At 36.8% G+C, this 21,473-nt stretch overlaps 1 pseudogene; it reads left to right on the forward strand.

Moving 5' to 3' along the window:
• Positions 1–6,251: 6,251 nt before the first annotated feature.
• On the forward strand, positions 6,252–18,762 carry LOC140819496 (putative receptor-like protein kinase At5g39000; annotated as a pseudogene).
• The last annotated feature ends 2,711 nt before the right edge of the window (positions 18,763–21,473 follow it).

Raw genomic sequence — 21,473 nt, forward strand, 5'->3', positions numbered from 1 at the left:
AAAGTCAAGAAGGAGATTGGGATGCAGCAAGCCGCTCTTAAATCAGTCAAGAAAGCCAAGACGCTGGCCCAACTGCAGGCTACAAAGCGAAAACTGATTCTCAGTGAATCAGATTCTGAGAAAACTCCATCTCCCAAACTTATCAAGAAACCAAGGACACAAAGAACCAAACCAATACCAGCAGTGGAACCAACCATTACTGAGAAACTGTCTCAGTCAGCTGCTGAAAAGCCTATTCGGGCTATTCCATTGCAGGTCATCCCTCCTGATGATACAGTTCCAACTGAAAAGATACCCACAAGAGTAAAAGCTCCCTTCACTCGTGTAAATCAACCCCCACTATTTTACCTCAGGCTAGACCAAAAGGCGTCACATTGAAGGAACCAGCGGAGTCTACCAAATCTGGCCTACAAATTCCTCATATTCTAACCACAGAGAAGGGAAAAGGCAAGCTTGAGGAGGAGCCAAGGCCATCTCACTCCATTCAAACTCATATCGATCTAATTTGGGAAGAGGTAAATACATTTGCCACATCAAAAATCACAGCTTTTGACCGTTGGAAAAGCTTCAGGACCGAAATTTTTGCCAAGAAACTGAAGCACAAATCCCAACTGAAGACGTTTATTAAACTAGAAAAGATAGTTTTGAGGGTAGTTAAAGCTGCTACCATTATTCAAGCACTGGAAAGGAGACAGTATTTCTTTGATCAAATACGGGCTAATCAACTGACTAAGATGGTTAGACAGTTGAAAGAAAACTACAACCACACAGGGCCAACTGCATATCAAGATAGAGCTGTGTTCACTCAACTGGATGCAGATCTTAGTGGTCTACAGAGGGAAATAAGGTTTTGGGAACAAGATCAAGAACTTGTTCTTCCAGAAAAATCTTCAGGAACAGAGGAATACAAATCTTCATCACCTCAGCAGAATGAATCTTCTGAAGAACTCACTGCTGAAAAATCAGTCCAGGAGGTTCCACAAACAACAGCCGGGGATCAACATCTGTACTCTGAGACTGAACTTACCTTTGCCAATATCGATGAAATCATTCAGTCAATTGCTCAGGAAGATCAAACTGAAGCACATAATCTTGAATCAGTTGATCCTCTAACTGAACAAACAGAACAAGACGTTCTAGTTACATCTGAAGACCCAGTTCAAACTTTTATTGCTGAAGAACATGTTCAATTCTCTGATAATGCAGAACAAGCTCAATTTTTTGTTGCTCCAGAAATAGTTCAGCAAGTAACATGTGAAACGGAAGAGCAAACTGAAGTGCTCACTCAGAACCAAGAGGAAACACTCACTAAATCTGTGGAAGACCAGTTTCCTAATGTTGGAAAGCTTCAAACTGAAGAACCCCCCAAGTTTCAGCTGTTGATCAAACAGAAGAACAAGCCCATGATTCTACAACAGCAGTTACCACAGATAACCCTATCATTCTAGAACAAAGTGTTTCTGATGCTCAGAAGCAACCTTCTTCATCTCAAGGTCAAGAAGAGACAGTTGATCGCACTATGATAATTTTCACTCCACCAGAACAAGTGCCACATCAGGAACATATAGGAGTCATGTCTCCTGAAATCTCAAATTCAGAAGCATTGTTCGAAGAAATCAACACCATCAACACAAATATGAATCAAATAATGGATGCCATCAAATCCATTCAGTCAACCTAATACTATCATTCTGTAAAGCTGAATGGATCCGAAGATTTTGTTTTTGCAAAGCTGAAGAATATTCAGGAAGTTGTAACTGAACTCTCAGTTGCCATAGAACACAAGCCGAACAAAGCCACAACTGCTGCTCTTTTCGTTGCTCAAGATGTAATCAACCAACGAGTTGAAAGACTAGAAACATCTGTTGCAAACAAAATAGACTCACTGCAAACCTCAGTTCTTACTGCCATCTCCAGTATTTCAGCCGATGTCGGCATCTTATCTACTGAAGTTCGACAAATATCTCTCCACATGTCTCAGTTTGACAAAAAGGGGGAAGTTTAGTATGACTCAGAAAAAGCATTGAAGAGCAGTTAGCAATTTAACAGTTTATTTTGAGACAGTTTTTGTTAAGAAGCAGTCTATAAGAGTTCAATCCTTCAGTTAATATATGCTTAGTTTTGTCAAACACCAAAAAGGGGGAAATTGTTGGAAACCAAATTTCGGAGTTTGACAAACTGAATAAACTAACTGAATTATGAAACAACTGAATATTTAACAACTGAAACCAGCTGAACAAATGAAGAAAACTGATCCGTTGGAAACCGATCAGTTAATATACTCAGCTGCATAAGTTTCAGTCAAAACATATCTCAACTGAATGCTTCTCGGGAAAGAACATTCAACCGACAAAAGAACATAGTAAACAGCAAATGAATATGGAAAGCCGCACCTCAATCACTAAAGCATAGAACAACGTACTTTGGCTACTGCAATTAAGATGCCGAATGACAATCAATGAAGAGAACATTGCCCAACAAATGATGAAGTGGCATTCAACGGATACTAGAATTCAAATGCATATCAAAGTTACCGTTGAAAGAGAAGTATAAATATGACTGAAGAACAGCAGAAGAAAAGAGAGACAATCACTCAATCTTAAGCTTGTTGTTACTCTGTCAAAATCTTAGCTCACTTTCATTTGAATTACTCGTAGCAATCAAGGCTACAATCTGAGCTTATTAGCACTCTCTAAAAGCTGTTAGATTCAACTGTGCTAACATCAGTTACGTATTGAGAATATTGCGTAGAACTAAGAGTTTCAGTTTTGGCAGTTGTAAGTCCAAACTGAAGTGGGTCTGTACAAGTGTTGTACTTGATCAAAGTCTTTTAGTGAATATCATATCCTTGTGATAAAAGGGGTGACGTAGGAGTAATTAAATTCTCCGAACATCCAGAAACAACTCTTGCATATTTCTTTCAGTTTCGTATTCTATCTTTCAGTCAGTTACTTTCCGCAACTACTCTATTTTAACTGATTGTTATTGACTAACAAGATTCCGAGATTCAGTTTGTCACTAAACTGAACTCAAATATTGTTAAGGAACAATTTTTAAGTGTAAGTGTTTATTCAACCCCCTTCTAAACACTCTTGTTACGACAACCGATCCTATCAAAATCGATGCATTTTCTAGTTGTTTAATGTTGGAAAATAAATTTCGGTTGTTTCATCAGGTGATGGTTTTATTGGCATATTTGGGAGTAGGGAAACAGTTTTAAAAGAAAAGGCGAGTGATATGACCTGGAAAGTATGATATGACCTGGAAAGTACCTGTAGATGTGGGATTCAGGTACTTGGTCAGGCTTCAATTATCCAACCGAGGATACAAGATAATGGAGATTGGACTGCCGATTCTCAAAGTGCTCATCAATGAAGTAGTTGCTTTTACGAATATTGACATCTTCCAAGAAATGGATAGCATTGTCTTTCTCAAGCATGACCATATAGACTTTTTAGTTATAATGAGAGGACGGAAAGAAGAAGGTAAACGTCCACTCTCCCTTTGATCATGTGATGAATTCAACGATGGGCGTGTACCCTTTACGGAATTTGAAATATTCAAACTCAGCAACTTTGACAATAGTCTCGCCTTCCCTAATCCCTTGCCTTCAACACGGGACTCACCATCCTGGAATATCCGGTCTTTACTCTCAATTATCACTCGTAGAAATATTATCACAACTGTCACGGTATTTTGAGTACGTCAGGCTTTAGATTTTTTTAGGATTATAAGGTTTCACTCTGCCCAATTGTAGTCAGAAGATTTGCACAAGTTCGAGCTATAGTCCGGCATCAAGAAGCACAACTGATCGATCACCAAGAAGCAATGAACTTTAGAGCGTCAAAGATTCTATGCCGTTTTCGATTCAAGATCTGTGGGTGAGCTTTTGTAATAGATATATTTTTCATAAGTAGACTTGTCTATGTTTTAAACAATGATGTTTATGTTTTAAAAATTTGATCGTACATTATGTGTTTCGTGTCCTCTGATTTGTATATATTTCATTCACTCACTTTAATTCGTTCAATACACTAGAAATTTTGAAAAATGTTATCATTTCATTTTGAAGTGGACAGTTATATGATAAGTATGACCCCGTACAGTGGGCATAAAACTGCACTTATAGCCTTGTACAATGGGTTTAAAATCGTACTTATGGCCGTCTTTGGTAGGTATAAAACCGATACAATGACATTGCTTCATAGAAGAGTAATATATAGGAGACAAAATAATGACCATGAATGATGAGATGAAATTTCAATGTCTTATATATGTTCATATTCTGTTTATAATATGTTTCAATGCTTCGTTTCCATTGTCACGTCTTGATCCATGTCGTAACACGTTTTGCGATATGCTCTTTTCATACTTCCTTTCTAAGGGGGGTGTATTCAACGTGGGAAATTTATTGACTTTTAATGACTTTTGTAGATTTTAAAAATCAGAGGTATTCAATCAAGACTTTTGCATACTCTATAGAAGTCTTGTGATATTCAAAATAGACTTTCATAGAGTTTTAAAAAGTCAAGTGGTATTCAACATTGACTTTTATAAACTCTATAAAAGTCTACAGGTATTCAAATTTTCCATGGACTTTTAATAACTCCATGGAATTCATTGACATACAAACATTAAAGCCTAAGGTACAACTACAAATTGTAAAAAATTGTATTTGGTTCACCCCAAAGATTTGAATGGATTTTTAAAACTTCTAACTCTCTCTCTGTCGATTCACATCACATATCTTCATATCTTCTCTCTCAAATTTTCGAAGTGTATCTCTATATATATTTTCATATTTCTTTTTCAAATTTTTCATTTTTTGGCTGATTGTTCATTTAATAATTTTTTATTTAATAACACGGGGAAATTTTGAATTATAGAATTGATTTTGTGATTTTAATTTATGATTTATACAAATTAATGTAATATTCAATAATAATAAAAGATGATAAAAAAATGTTGTTTAATTCTTAATAATTGAATAGTTTCGTAACAACAATGATTTTTTAAATTCATTTTCGTATTTTTAATTAATATGTAAGCTATGATATTTTTATACAAAATTATATTCACACAATAATAAATAATATTATTTTTACATTTATATTATCAATTTAAAAATAAGATTACATGTTAATCAATTGATGTATTTTAAAAAATTTACAAACATGCATATAAACCCACATATATATATATATACATGTAAGGATTAAACGATTTAATTTTTAAATAAGTAAATTTATTTATTAATATAAATATTAAAAATAATTTCAAATTGAATATGTTATATATGTCAATTAATTATTGGTTCAAAGAAATTAATAAAAAATCACATGTTATAGTTAAGTACAAAATTTATAAAATTCTATAAAAAAAAATCTACAAAAGTCTATAAAAATCTTGCAAAAAAGTCTACATAAATCCACATAAATCTGTTTATAAATCTGTGAGATTCCATAAAAGTCAATAAAAATTTATCAAATCCATAAAAGTCTATCATTTAAAAAAGTCATTAAAAGTCATCAAAACTCTGAATTGAATACACCCCACTAATTGTTTTAAGGTATCGTTTCGAATCATGTCTATATTTTGTCTCGACTCATGTCTTGTTATGCTTCATGTCACATCCGCAATTATGTATATATTTATTTTATGTTATTCGGGAGTACGAACATCTCCACGTACTGAGTGTTTCCCCAAACACTCATGTTTTACTTTTCCTACCCTGATAAGAACAAAGATGAAGTAGACATGATGAACAAGACATGTTTTGAGATTGGTGACGAAGTTTCGAGACAAGAATTTTTAGAATTGTTTCAAAGTTGATTTTTTTTTATGTTATCGTTTTTGCATTTATGTTTCACGTTATAAAGATAATTTCATTTATGCAATAAACTCACTTTTTTATGATTTGATGTACTACTAGACTTGTTATTAATTGTTAAATAACCGAAACGCTACATTCTGTGCATTTGTTTACACACCAAGAAAGTTGAAAACTTCGAGCTGTCGGCTGAAAAGGTTTACAAAGATTCAAACAAATAAAATTAGATAGGGTTTCGTGTGAAACCGTCTCACGGAATCATACTCATATTCACATTAAAAAAAATATTTTTAGTATAAAAAATAATATTTTTGATGGATGACCCAAATAAAAATCTGTCTTACAAATACGATCGTGAGACCGCTCTCACCCAAGTTTTTGCCATAAAATTATTAGTATTTTACATGCGTTGACTGTGAAAGTCATCGATAATCCATCGTATTTCATTCCAAGATTCTCATGATTTCCACTCGAAATATGAAGGACTGCTCTTTACCAGCTGCTTATTCAATTGCTCTGCTGCTGTTTATGCGCTTCTTCATCGCTTTCACAGATTGTATTGATGATCCCGCTGCTTACATCACTGGTGATGTTTCAATTAACTGTGGCTCAGCTGCGGTTTCTGCGGCTCATAATGGCAGGAAATGGATTGGAGATAAGCACCCGAAGTTCAGCTCTTCGCTGCAGCTGAATGGAACTTCCACCATCTCGAGTGTCATTCGTGTTGACTCCAATTCTGATTACCATATCCCATATAAAACCGCCAGAATCTCTTGTTCAGCTTTCTCCTACACGTTTCTACTGAGCCCAGGTCAGAAATTTATCCGTCTTCACTTTAATCCCACTGCATATGAAGGATTCTAAAGAGGGAAGGATCTGTTCAATGTTGTAGCCGGACCTTATACCTTACTCGGTAACTTTAGTGCTTCGCTGACTGTTGGTGCTCTTGGGTTGAGTTATTTTACTAAGGAGTACTGTTTAAACGTAGAAGAGAACCAACTTCTAAGCATTATTTTCTCCCCTGCAACTAGTCAATCAAGAGATGTTTATGCTTTCATTAATGGGATTGAGATAAACCCTGTGACTTTGGGTCATTCTTGTTTCAATGATGGGGGTACTGGAGCACGAGTGATTGGACATGAGTCTCAGTTGTTCTATATTGATAATGACACTGCGATAGAAATGGTTCACCGAGAAAAAGTGAGACGGGATTCCGCCCCATCAGGTGATGATTTCATTGGCATATTTGGGAGTAGGGAAACAGTTCTAAAAGAAAAGGCGAGTGATATGACCTGGAAAATACCTGTAGATGTGGGATTCAGGTACTTGGTCAGGCTTCAATTCTCCAACCGAGGATACAAGATGATGGAGAATGGACTACCGATTCTCAAAGTGCTCATCAATGAAATAGTTGCTTTTACGAATATTGACATCTTCCAAGAAATGGATAACATTGTCTTTCTCAAGCATGACCATATAGACTTTTTAGTTATAATGAGAGGACGGAAAGAAGAAGGTAAACGTCCACTCTCCCTTCGATCATGTGATGAATTCGAATTCAACGATGGGCGTGTACCCTTTACGGAATTTGAAATATTCAAACTCAGCAACTTTGACAATAGTCTCGCCTTCCCTAATCCCTTGCCTTCTACACGGGACTCACCATCCTGGAATATCCAGTCTTTACTCTCAATTATCACTCGTAGAAATATTATTGCAACTGTCACGGTATTTATAGTTTCTGTGGTCAATATCCTTGTTCATAAGCTTAGAGGAATTCTGGAATCTAAGAATACAGAGGAGGAAAATAGGCCATCAGCCAGAGCAGAACGATTTTGCCGTCGCTTTTCATTATCTGATATACAATTAGGCACTGGAAATTTCAGTGATGCGCATTTAATTGGAAAAGGTGGATTTGGTAAAGTCTACAAGTGTCTAATCGATAATTGGAATGAGACTGTCGCCGTAAAGCGATTAAAATCAAATTCAAGGCAAGGGGCACGTGAGTTTTTGGCGGAGATTGAATCGCTTTCCGATCTCCGACATATTAACCTAGTTGCATTGATTGGCTACTGCAACGAGCACAACGAAATGATTCTAGTTTATGAATATATGCCAAATGGAACTTTAGCGGACCACCTCTACAAACTTGAGAGAAATGGCGCCAGTTGTTCTTCTCTCACATGGAAGCAACGTCTTGATATCTGTATTGGAGCTGGTCGAGGACTAGATTATCTTCACACTGGGAATGCAGTCATACATCGGGATGTCAAGGTTTCAAACATCTTGCGGATGAAAATTTCATGGCTAAGATTTCAGATTTTGGCTTGGTCAAACATGAAAACCGAAGCAACCCACAAAGCCATGTCAGCACAAAAGTTAAGGGAACGTTTGGGTATTTTGACCCGAACTATTTCAGCACTGGTAAACTGACCAGGAAAAGTGATGTATATGCCTTTGGTGTGGTGATGTTGGAAGTATTGTGTGGGAGACCAGCCTTAGATCAAAGTGTTTCGATGGATGAGCGGATCCTAACAAAGTGGGCTGGAGATAAAATTAGTAAAGGACAAGTTGATCTGATTGTAGCTTCAAGCCTGAGTGGGGAAATTTTACCGGATAGCTTGAAAACATTTGTACAGGTTGTTGAAAGATGCTTGGATGATGAGCCAAAGAAGCGGCCAACAATGGCTCAAGTTGTGCTCCAACTTGAGTTTGCACTTGAGCAGCAGAAGACCACAATATGTTCGGTAGCAAATGAGATTACAAGTGTTTCTCCACGTGTTGATGACACTAACTTAATAGGTAGTGAGCAATTATCAATATCTTCTACATATGGCCAAACAGTTGCATCTCCTGAAGGACAATCTAAGGGTAACATGGATAATGCTGATCCTTCATCTGGAGGAAACCAGAGGAAAGCCTCAGCAAATAAGCCATCTTGGTGGCCATGGAATGCAACTTGGAACAGATTTAAGTTTGGGAAGAAAAATGAATTGACAATACCAGGTATACTTTGATACGAGATAATAAATTCAAAATGGAAAAATGGTCATGTTTGATTTTCATGTTTCGCTAACATTCTGGTAATTGAAGAATTTTTTCGATAATGTCTAATATATGAAAATCACTTTAAATGATCTCAAGGTTGAGCTCAGAAGTTAGTTCACTTTTGGGCAGAGCAGGTACTGCTGGGCTCAGAAAAGCAGTAGATGCATTGGATAAACTTGGTGGTAACATGACTAATTTGAAACCCAGTGGCGGTCCTGCAGCCAGGATGAGAATAAAAAGAAATCAAATCGCTGTTCTGGCTTTTGAAGTAGCGAGCACCATAGACAAAGGTGCTAATTTAATGCACTCCATTTCAGAGGAGAATATCAGACATTTGAAAGAAGTGGTTCTCCAATCTGAAGGCGTGAATCAATTAATTGCAAACGATATGGATGAGCTCCTGAGAATTGTTGCATATGACAAGAGGTATCATGTTAGAAATGGTTTTATTTGTTACAAATTCCCATATAGCATCTGCGCAATTTGATTTGATACTTTTATTTTGGTATTGTGGCTTGTTTGTGTGCATTAACGTCTCAGGGATGAATTGAAAGTCTTTTTTAATGGGGTTGCTCGTTTCGGAAATCTCATCTGGGATCCCCAGTGGCACAACTTGGACCGCCGCTTTAAGATGTAATTTCAATATCATTTCCTCAGTTAGCACGTTACATGCTTGTTCCTAATTTCCAGTATGATCCTTAGTTCGTCTATCTGATACTAGGATAGCGACAATCCCACCTCTAAAACGCCTGAAAGAAAAGGTTGAAACTAAGATTCAGCCATTGATGACTGCGGTTCAGTACACTGCTGTATGTTTTCAATTATTGCCAATTTGATTCTATTTTTCTGTTATTGTTTAAAATGTGTATTTTCTTTATAGAAGTTCTGAGTGTCAGTATTCTAATTGAACATTGTATGTGGAATAAAAGTTCTTACTTGCTACACATGGAGCATGGGACGGCTAGTTATTGAAAACAAACTGTTTGAAAGTCTTTCATGATGTCAATTAAAAATCCCTCAAGAATACCAATAAGACAGGAAGCGACTGCCTAATATTATGTTGGATTTGTACTTTTTGTTTTTGGTTTTCTGGATGCATATTTATTTCAAGTTTGGAAGCAATTTAACACTTGAATTTAAGCTCAGTTTGGTGTATTGATGAAAAGGGATAGCTTCGGTGCCAACTATTTTGCTGTATTCTTTCAGTTTTGAAAGGATGCTTAATATTATTAGGTTGCAGGAATTATATCACGAACTCAATGTGCTGTGCCGATTAGAAGACAATGGGTTCAAGGATTTCTCCAATAGTGGACAGAGAGGTTATTATTGTCATATTGATTTGTCTTTTCAGTTAGTATAAGCTTAATTACATTGGAATAACCATATTTTAGCTTCGAAATGATGGTTGAATGAGTTGAGTCAAGTGGAAATCTGAGGAGTGTGTGAGTATATTAACACGCTTTCCTGGACCATCAATAGTTTTGGCTCGCTCACATAAGAGATCAGATTTTTCCTGTTTGCTAAAAGTTCTACGAGTTTTAATTTGTTTATCGGGCTTATTTAGCATTCATATTGTCCAGCATGTGGAATCTAGACTTTTTCTTTACGTAGTTACTGATCTTCTGTAGCATTGTTGGACTCAGTATATATCTTTCCCCTGCATAATGGCCTATATGAGTATGATCAATTTAGATATTTGGATTTTGGGAAAAGTTGTCTTGTGAATGTTTGATCCTAGCAGCTGCAAAGTTTTCAATGATATTTTCAGCGTAGAAGTCAATCCTTTCCATATTAGTCACCTTCGTACTTCATGCACTTATCTTGTTTCATTCTGTTAATAGGCTGCCAGAGAGGTATTACTCTGCTAAAATGAACCTTTCACATGCTTTATGTTTCATTGTTGAACATTTCTAATGGAGTCTGCTATAAATTGCTGTTTTTTAATACATACATTTTGTGTACATTTTTGTTCATAGTCATGTCATTTTCTCATATACCATTTTTTTAGTACCTGATTTTGTTTTCTGAAGGAGAGACCCTTTCAGATTTACGACCGGAATTGAAAAGCCAATTGAAACATGTACAAGGTTTGAAAAAGAAGTCACTGTGGTGTAAAAGCTTGGAGGAGGTAGCATCTCAGTGATTTTGTTTTCATTGAATGTTTGCTGGGCTTTTCAGCCAGAAAATAACTATTAACTTGTGAGTGTAGTAAAAAAACTCCCACACAGTTTAATAACATGTATATTTTATATTAATTTTAAGGTAATGGAGAAGCTTGCTGACATTGCTCGTTTTCTCCATCTGGAGATCCATTCTGTATTTGGAAGACATGGTAATGTGCTCAGAAACTTCAACACCTTTGCAACTATTTCAATGTTTTGTCTTGTTAAATATAACTTTTGGATGCTGATCATAATGATCTAAACTCTTATTTACCAGAACTTTTGGAAGATTCTACCTATATTTATGTTACCGGAGAAAGGATTTTAACACTCGATCATGCATTAACTTGGTAGTAGCCTTATAAATTTGGATCATGACTTTTTGGCTGTTAAAACAATTATACCCGTTAATTCGTTTTTGTTTTCAACAAGCATAAAACGGTCTATAGATTTGAGAGAGCTGAATAAATAAAGTTTGAGGACATGGAATGCTAATGATTCTGATGTGACCTTAGAATGGTTTGTTTGAAATAATGTACTTTTCCCTGGCGCTGAATGATGAAAAATATCTCTGTTGATTTTAAGTGTTTTAAATCCATTAGAGAAGCAATGTCTATTTACAATATTGAATCGAAAATTGAATGTTCCATTAGTTATTTCATAGCATTTTCTAAACAAGAGTAGTTTCGTTTAGCACTGGCAGAATGGGGATGTTCCGCGGTACTTTTTGAATAGACTATCATGTTACAAGACGAGATTCTACTACTCGTGTTTTGTTGTTTGCAAAATGATTTTCTTGTCATGTGATCAATGATCTCTGTGTAATGATGCAGTTGGTGTACACTTCGGTCATATTTTTTTACTTGTGCATGTTCTTTAGAGATCCACAGTTTGTCATCTTAGTTCAAGTTAATATCTCTGTCATTTCTCAAATTATATGTAACAGACCGTTTTATATAGGGATTATTGTTATAGATGGGGATGTGCCGTTAAAAAACAGCCACCAGAAGCTGGGATCCGCTGGACTTGCACTGCATTATGCTAATATCATTACACAGATAGATACTCTTGTGAGTGCTTCGCCTTTATTTTCTGTATGAAGTGAGACCTAAAGATGTTTCTTGAACGTGCGCCATTCAATAGATTTTCTATATTTTTAAGTTGATTGCAACCGTATACAACTAGAAGTGATGGGCGAACAAAATGGGTGAAGTTAAATGGAATTATACTGAACTACCATATTCTCAGTAGAAAAAGGCTCGTAACACAAACTACCGATGATTTATCTGCCTTTTGTTTACTTTGAGTTCAAGGATATAAAGGATGATAATAAAATTTCCAATTTCAATCAGGTGAGCAGACCACATTCTGTGCCACCAGGTATAAGAGATGCTCTATATCAGGCGCTCCCTCCCGCTATAAAATCAGCTCTGCGATCCAGAATACAATGGTTTCATCTCAAGGAAGAGGTACTTTCATCATTCTAATGAAACTATTTTTTCCCCATCACTTGCTTTTGTTTATTGCCTGTAAGCTGTTTAATTGATCTTTATCCATCTGCATGGTAATTTATTAATTCCTTGATGTTGTTTCTTCAGTTAACAGTAACACAGATCAAAGCAAAAATGGAGAAAACTTTGCAGTGGCTTGTCCCCATGGCCACCAACACAAAAAAGTAAACTGTTTTTATTCTGTAAACAGTAGCTCTTTAACATATCTTACCTTTTTCTCAGTCCCAGATTCCTTTGAGGCAACTCATTGCTATGTTAATATTCATGACACCATGCCCGAAGAGCAGCTAAATCTGTATTCATTTCTCTGAATTTAGAATACAATCATCCCGCCTTAACTAAAATCATAACAAACATGCATTCTGAAGGTCGATGGAATAAAAAGCGAGAAGCAGAGAGGCATAAAATGCCTTCAATATTTATTCAAGCTTCAAAGGCTGAATGAATCGAATTAATTACAATCTCAAGGTTCTACTGAATATAAAGAAAAAATTACACCTAATGATAAGATATAATCTAATTTAAATAACAAGATAAAAACAAACTTTTTATTTATCCTAACAACCTTATCCACCTAATAATCTTATCAATACTTATCAACACTCCCCCTCAAGCTGGAATGTACAAGTTATTCATTCCAAGCTTGTCAACCATCTTTTCGAACAATGGCCTAAACTGGCCTTTTGTTAGGATATCGGCAGTTTGTCCCGAAGTTGGGGTATATGCTATGTTGATGGTTCCTTCATCTATCTTCTCTTTAATAAAGTGTCGATCAACTTCAACGTGTTTAGTTCGATCATGAAGCACTGGGTTGTGACATATGTTTATCGCAGCTTTGTTGTCGCAAAATAGTTTTAATGGCATACTTGCATTCATTTTCAGTTCTCCAAGTAACATTTTCAACCATAAAGCTTCACATATACCATGAGCCACTGATCTTAACTCGGCTTCTGCGCTGCTCCTTGCTACTACTACTGATTGTTTCTTACTCTTCCAAGTGACCAAATTTCCCCAGACAAAGGAACAATACCCTGATGTGGATCTTCTATCACCCACTGATCCGGCCCAATCTGCATCAGTGAATATTTCAACATTTCTTGCTTCTGTTTTCTTGAAGAGAAGTCCCTTTCCCGGAGTCCCCTTAAGGTACCTTAAGATTCGATAGACGACTGTCATGTGTTCTTCAGACGGGGCATGCATAAACTGACTTACACAACTCACCGAAAAAGCTATGTCTGGTCTAGTATGGGCAAGATAAATTAGTCTCCCCACTAGGCGTTGATATCTTCCTTTCTCCACAGGGCAACCATTTTCTCTCAATTTCTGATTTGGATCCATGGGTGTGTCAGCTGGTTTACATCCTAGCATTCCTGTCTCATTCAAAAGATCAATCACATATTTCCGTTGAGATACCGAAATTCCAGATTTGTTTCTTGCCACTTCCATGCCAAGAAAGTACCTCAATTTTCCCAAGTCTTTCATTTCAAACTCAGCTGCAAGTTTCAGCTTCAGCCTTTCCATTTCATGTAGATCATCTCCTGTAAGAAGAATGTCATCCACATAAACAATAAGAATTGTTATTTTTCCATCTTTGTGTTTGTAAAATAGGGTATGATCAGTATGAGCCTGTAGAAATTCAAGTTTTAGAATCACTTTGGTGAACTTATCAAACTAGGCTCGTGGAGATTGCTTCAGACCATAGAGGGACTTTTTTAACTTGCAAACTTTACCACTCTTCCTTTCTTCATCAAACCCAGGAGGTAGATCCATGTATACCTCTTCTTCTAGATCCCCATTCAAAAAAGCATTTTTTACATCTAGTTGATATAGAGGCCAATCTAGATTTGTTGCCAAGGATAATAAAACTCGTATTGTATTGATTTTTGCAACTGGTCCAAAGGTTTCTTGATAATCTACACCATAGGTTTGTGTGTATCCCTTCGCAACCAATCTTGCTTTATAGCGTTCAACTGAGCCATTAGCCTTGTATTTAATCGTGAAGACCCACCTACAACCAACAGGGATTTTGTCCTTGGGTTGTTGAACAATGTCCCACGTTTCATTAATTTCCAGTGCCCGCATTTCTTCGAGGACAGCTTGTTTCCATCTGAGATCGCTCCAAGCTTCTTGGATTGTGGTTGGAACCTTAGCACTTGACAGATTAGAGATTAGTGCCTGAACAGAAGCTGATTGATGTTCATATGCCACATACTTAGCCACTGGGTATTGTGTGCAAGATATGGTTCCCTTTCGTAATGCAACAGGGACATCTAAATCTGGACATGAGACATCATGCTGTGGATCATCTAAAGTATCAACCGACCGAACCTCCGAGTTGGAGACTTGGCTGCCAAGAATCTTTGGTTCTACCACGGTATCTGGATGTTTCTTTCGTGAGAAGTGTAAAGGAAACGGCTGTAGTAATTCTCCCCATGCCGTTGACAGATTTGGAGTAGGAATATTCCAATGATACTCCAAAGTATTGCGAAGGACTGGTTCTGAATTTGTGTGCTCTGTATTATGGACATGGGTAGATTGTGCCTTTGGAAAGAATGCTCGTGTCTCGAAGAAGGTAACATCCCGAGAGATAAAATATCGTTTTGTATCAACTGAATAACACCGATAACCTTTTTGGGTCGAAGAGTATCCTAGAAATATGCATTTACGAGATCGAGGATCTAATTTACTCCTATTTTGATCATGGATATGTACAAATGCAGTGCATCCAAAAACTCTAAGTTCTAAGGAAGATGACAGCCTATGTTCTGGATAGGATAGATGAAGGCGATCAAGAGGGGATTGAAACTCTAAGACACGGGAAGGCATTCTATTTATCAAATAACATGCTGTTAGAATGGCATCCCCCCAAAAATATTTAGGGACATGTGATGTGAATAAGAGAGCACGTGCTACTTCCAATAAGTGACGATTTTTCCTTTCTGAAATTCCGTTCTGTTGAGGTGTATTAACACAAGAACTTTGGTGAATGAGACCATGCTCACTTAAAAATTGGTTAAGCACAGAGTTGAAAAATTCAGTTCCATTATCTGTACGCAATATATGAATAGTAGCATCAAATTGCGTTTTGATCATGGAATAAAAGTTTCGAAAGGTTTGTTCCACCTCCGATTTTTCCCTTAAAAGATACACCCAACAGACATGAGTATGATCATCAGTAAAAGTGATAAACCATCGCCGATTGGAAGTAGTAGGTACTCGAGAAGGTCCCCAAATATCACTATGAATTAGAGCAAACGGTTTAGATGATTTATATGAATGAGGAGGAAAAGGAACACGCGTATGTTTTGCCAATTGACAAATTTCACATTGAAACGAGTCATTATTTCGAAATAAATAAGGAAATAATCGTCTTGAATACAAGAAATTTGGATGTCCTAATCTGGAATGCAACAATAATATGTATTGTTTGCGAGAAAGAGGAGAATTCCCAACTGCTGTTTGAACATGGTGACTCACGATAGATCCATCCCGAAAGTAGTAGAGACCTGAGTTTGCCTTAGCACTGCCAATCCTCTTCCCCGAGGTTAGGTCCTGAAAAATACAAGTAGATGATGTGAAATTAACCGTACAATTCAAATCTTTTGTAAGTTTGCTGATGGACAACAAATTGCAGGACAAATTAGGCACATGCAAAACATCCTTTAGAACAATCGAATGATTGAGTAAGACAGTTCCTACACCATGCACAGGAGTATATGATCCATCGGCAATTTTAACCTTTTGGTGACTTGTACTGGGAATATATGATAAAAACAAACTCTTACTGGAAGACATATGGTCCGACGTCCCAGAATCTATGATCCAAGTCTCACCTTTTGTAGTTAGGTCACTGAGGGCTGTGAATTTGGTACCTTTCTCAGCCAAGTTGGAACATCCAGTAGCATCAGAGAAGAATTTACAGAGTTGCTCCATTTGTGTCTTCGAGAAGCCTGCTGTAGATTGATTTTCATCTACATCTGAGTTGGCTGAAGCTTGAAGTCCCCTTTTTTTTCGATTTTTGAATTTGTTTGGGACCCAATTCGCTGGTTTACCGTGTATTTTCCAGCAAGTTTCCACAGTATGATATGGTTTTTCACAATGTTCACACCACGGTTTGCCATTCTTCATATTAGGATCAACACGACTTTCTGAAGTGCGTGTGGCGAGGGCCGAATTTTCTGTGAAAGGTAATGTGTGAAGCATCACCCTTTTTCGGTTCTCCTCTCTACGAACCTCTGCGAAAACTCCATCGATTGATGGTAACGGCTTCATTCCCAAAATACGCCCACGAACCTCATCTAAACTTCGATCCAGCCCAGCGAGAAGGTCATAAACACATTCCTTTGCCACCATCTCGCGATACAAGGTCCCATCGGCTGGATCTTTCCATTCACAGACAGTGAATAGATCCATTTCATGCCACAATTTTTTGAGTGCGTTGAAGTATTGAGTGACAGAACCATCTCCTTGGTTCAAGTTTTGAATTTGATTACGTATTTCAAACACTTGAGAGGAGTCTTCAAGGTCAGAGTACTCCAAAGTAACAGCATCCCAAATATCCTTAGCAGTGGGATGGAAGAGGTATATTTCACTGATATTTTCCTCCATCGAATTGATAAGCCGTGTCATCACCATCGAATTTTGAGTATCCCAATTTTGATAGGTGGGATCCGTGGCAGAAGGTGGCGAAATGGTTCCATCAAGATACCCAATTCTCCCTTTGCCTCGAATTACCAATTGAACGGAAAGAGACCATTGAAGAAAGTTTTTTCTGTTTAGTTTGTGATTCGTAATTTGAAGAGGTGCAGATTCAAGGGTATGAGGGGAAGGAATTGTGTTCGATCCAGAGATCGTGGAAGAGCTTTCCGATCTGGATGCGTTATGGCTCCCAGAATATGCCATTTTAACCATCGGTAGAAGCCTTCAATTGTGCTCTGATACCATGAAGGTCGATGGAATAAAAACGAAAAACAGAGAGGCATAAAATGCCTTCAATATTTATTCAAGCTTCAAAGGCTGAATGAATCGAATTAATTACAATCTCAAGGTTCTACTGAATATAAAGAAAAGATTACACCTAATGATAAGATACCAATCTAATTTAAATAACAAGACAAAAACAAACTTTTTATTTATCCTAACAACCTTATCAACCTAATAATCTTATCAATACTTATCAACACATTCTAATATTGACACTGATTGGGTTGAGAAAGACTGAAGTTAACGTTTTAAGTAAACAGCACATGAAAACTTTTAATGTTCTTGTTCCTTCTCTCCCCTTTGTGATTTCTTACATAAATGTCATTCATCACTTTTCTATTCTGGGGTTCTTAAACAGGGCACAACATAGGTTTGGTTGGATTGGAGAATGGGCGAATACTCGGTGAGTCTGATTTTCTTGTGTTTTTGACCCCCTCTTTTTGTTGCTTTTTACCAAACTATTTGGTCTCATTAGGTCTGAACTGAACCGGAATTCTACCGGTCAAACTGATCTACTTCGCATTGAAACACTTCATTACGCTGATAAGGAGAAAACCGAAGCTTACATTCTTGATCTGGTGGTATGGCTTCATCATCTAATCACCCAACCAAGGGCTGCAGCTCGAGTCGGATCCTCAAACAATCCAAGATTCATCCAGTTAACCCACAAGTCAAACTGGCCACTAACAGCAGAAGATCAAGAACTGCTTCGCCATGTGAGTAAAACTAACAAGTCAAACTCGGCATTGACAGTTGAAGATCAAGAAATGCTTCAGAATGTGAGTAAAAGGAAACTGACGCCTGGAATTAGCAAGAGTCAGGAATTCGACATGACAACTAAGAGGTTGTACAAGCAACATAGGCTAACTAGGAGTAGAAGCCATTCACCAGCATTCGAAAATAAGGAGGATCCTTTCCCTGTTAAACGGCGGCCATCTTCCATCCCTATCATAGACTTCGATATTGACCGAATCAAAGCGTTGGATGTGATTGATAGAGTGAACAAAATGATATGATTAAGAGCATAGCATGGATCCTTCTATGGTAGTTTACAGCGGTCATTTTTCAGCTGTGATCTTCTGTTTAGTGTAGGGAGTATGCCATATGTTTTCTTTGTATTTGTTAAGGAAAATAAAAGTTTATGTAAGGCAAGATGTACGTGTAAATCTAGCATTTTTCTTACATATTATATCAATTGTAACTTTTAGATTGAAATATTATTTCTTTTTATCTGTAAAGATTTTAACAAATTAATTTTCATCTTTATTAACATATTTATTGGTTGAATGTCATTTTTAAAAATAGAAACTATCCAAATTAAAAATTTAATTCATATTTTATATTTGTTATATAGATTCTATAGATATGTGTTCATCTTTTTCATTTTTTATTATTTGTATTTAGACATGATAAAATAGACTTCTAATCTCTAATTTTAAATAATTTATTTGTGTATTTCGTTTGTAATGATTTATTATTTATTCATTGAAATTTTAATTATTTTGAGATATAACTATCCAATACATTTGAATGAAAAATTTAAATTACCATTATTTGATTTAGAGTGATGCATAACCTAAAATATAAGACAACGTAGATCAGTTTTGAGGTTGTAGTGTTCTTCATTTGTCTTGTTAAAGTAAAATAATCTGAAAATAACATATTTTTTGGTTGAATACATAAATAAGTTGGGACATGAACAATGTGAGTGCAATATTGGATTGAAATTTTTTTATGATTGTAAATTGTCTCCAAATGAGAGAGATGAAAATTTATTTAATTATGAGTTTAGTTCATTAACAGAGAAAATATATCTAAATATAAAAAGAATCTTAGAGAACAAAACAAATTTCATTTGCAGCCCGAACTTTCCATTTTCGTAGGCGCATAGATTATTAGTCGTGCCGACTCCGTTTCTGATTACCAGGTTCCCTATAACACCACCAAAATCTCTAGTTCGGTTTCTCTTACACGTTTACACTGAATCCAGGTAAGAGATTTATCTGTACTACCCATGTAAGTAGATTGAACAAAACCCAGTTCGATGTTGTAGCAGGACCTTTCACCCTACTTGGTAACTTTAGTGCTTCGCTGACGGCTAATGCTCTTGGGTTGAGTTGTTTACCAAGGAGTAATGTTTAAACGTAGAAGAAAATCAACTCCTGAGCATTATTTTCTCCCCTGCAACTGGTCAATCACGAGATGCTTACGCTTTCATTAATGGGATTGAGAAGTCTCGGTGACTTTGGGTCATTCTTGCTATCATGGTGCGTGTATGGGAGCACGAGTGATTGTACATGAGTCTCAGCTGTTCTACATTGATATTGGCACTGCATTAGTGATGGTTTACCAAGAAAAGGTCAGATGAGATATTGCCCATCCCATTGGTGGCAGACTAGAATGTTCTAAGTTAAGGTTGAGCTAATATTAGAAAATGGAGTTCTCGGGCTAAAATATAGGAAAAAAAACCGACCACCTAGGCTGCCGCCTAGGAGGAGCAACACATGGCTCCGCCCGTGCCTCCCATCTAGTGATGATTTCAGTGGCATATTTGGGATGAGGGAAATAGTTCCGAAAGAAAAAGAGATTGATGTGACCTGTAGATGTGGGATTCAGGGACATATTTGTGGTCGCTTTTCATTATTTGAGGGTACCACCTGAAATTTCAGTGATACACATTTAATTGGAAAAGCTGGATTTGGTGAAGTCTACAAATGTCTAATCGATAACTGGCGCGAGACATTTGCCATAAAGCGATTAAAATCATACTCCAAGCAAGGGGCATATAAGTTTTTGACAGAGATTGAAACATTTTCCGAGCTCCCACATGTTAACTGATGGGTATTAGTCTAAAAAGTGATTTATTTTGTAATTAAGAATTGATTGAGGTTGTAAAAATTAGATTGGATCATTGATTAAAGCTTGGGCCTCATAGAAAGCCCAAGGTAATCTAAGCCCATGGTCCATCTAGGGAGCCTATAAATAGGAGCTATCCCACCATTTTGGGGGAAGGGGGGATTTTATTTTATATGCTCCAAAAAGCCTCTAGCTTTTGAGAGTACATATCTTGGGGTGTTTGCTAATTCGAGTACCGGAGGACCTTTTACTGAGAATCTCACGATACCTCTAATCTCGTTTCGTGACACAGGTGGCGACCCTGATATTTACTGCTGTGGACACTAAGTACGGGTTATTCTCTCATAACAACGTGTCCACCCGGATAGATTGATCACCTAAATTTTGTACTGCATCATTAACCTGGTTTCTTTGATTGGATACTGCAATGAGCACAGGATATTGTTCTAATTTATGAATATATGCCCAACGGAACTTTAGAGGACCACCTCTACAATGGCACCAGTTGTTCTTCCTCTCTCGCATGGATGCAACGTCTTGGTACCTGCATTGGAGCTGGTCGAGGACTAGATTGTCTTCACACAGGGAATGCAATCATACACAGCCATGTCAAGGTTTCAAATATCTTGCCGGACGAAAACTTCATGGCTCAGGTTTCAGATTTTGGCTTGGTCAAACATGAAAATAGACAACCCAAAAAAGTGGTGTTGTAAGTATGCGTGGGAGACCGGCATTAGATCAAAGTGTTTCAATGGATGAGCAGATGCTCCAGGTTTCAAATTTTGGCTTGGTCAAACATGAAAATAGACACAACCCAAAAAAAAAAGTGGTGTTGGAAAATATACGTGGGAGACCGGGATTAGATCAAAGTGTTTCAATGGATGAGCAGATGCTAACAAAGTCGGCTAGAGACAAAATTAGTAAAGGAGCATTCGATCTAATTGTAGCTTCAAGCTTTAGAGATAGCTTGAAAACATTAGTACAAGTCGTTGAAATATCTTAATATAGTGTACAAAATGTTGGTTTCACGTGCGACAATTTGAGATAATAATATGAACTGGACACCGATATTTACGTGAAAAA

The sequence above is a fragment of the Primulina eburnea genome, chromosome 18, assembly GCF_022965805.1.
Source record: "Primulina eburnea isolate SZY01 chromosome 18, ASM2296580v1, whole genome shotgun sequence".
Lineage (NCBI taxonomy): Eukaryota > Viridiplantae > Streptophyta > Magnoliopsida > Lamiales > Gesneriaceae > Primulina > Primulina eburnea.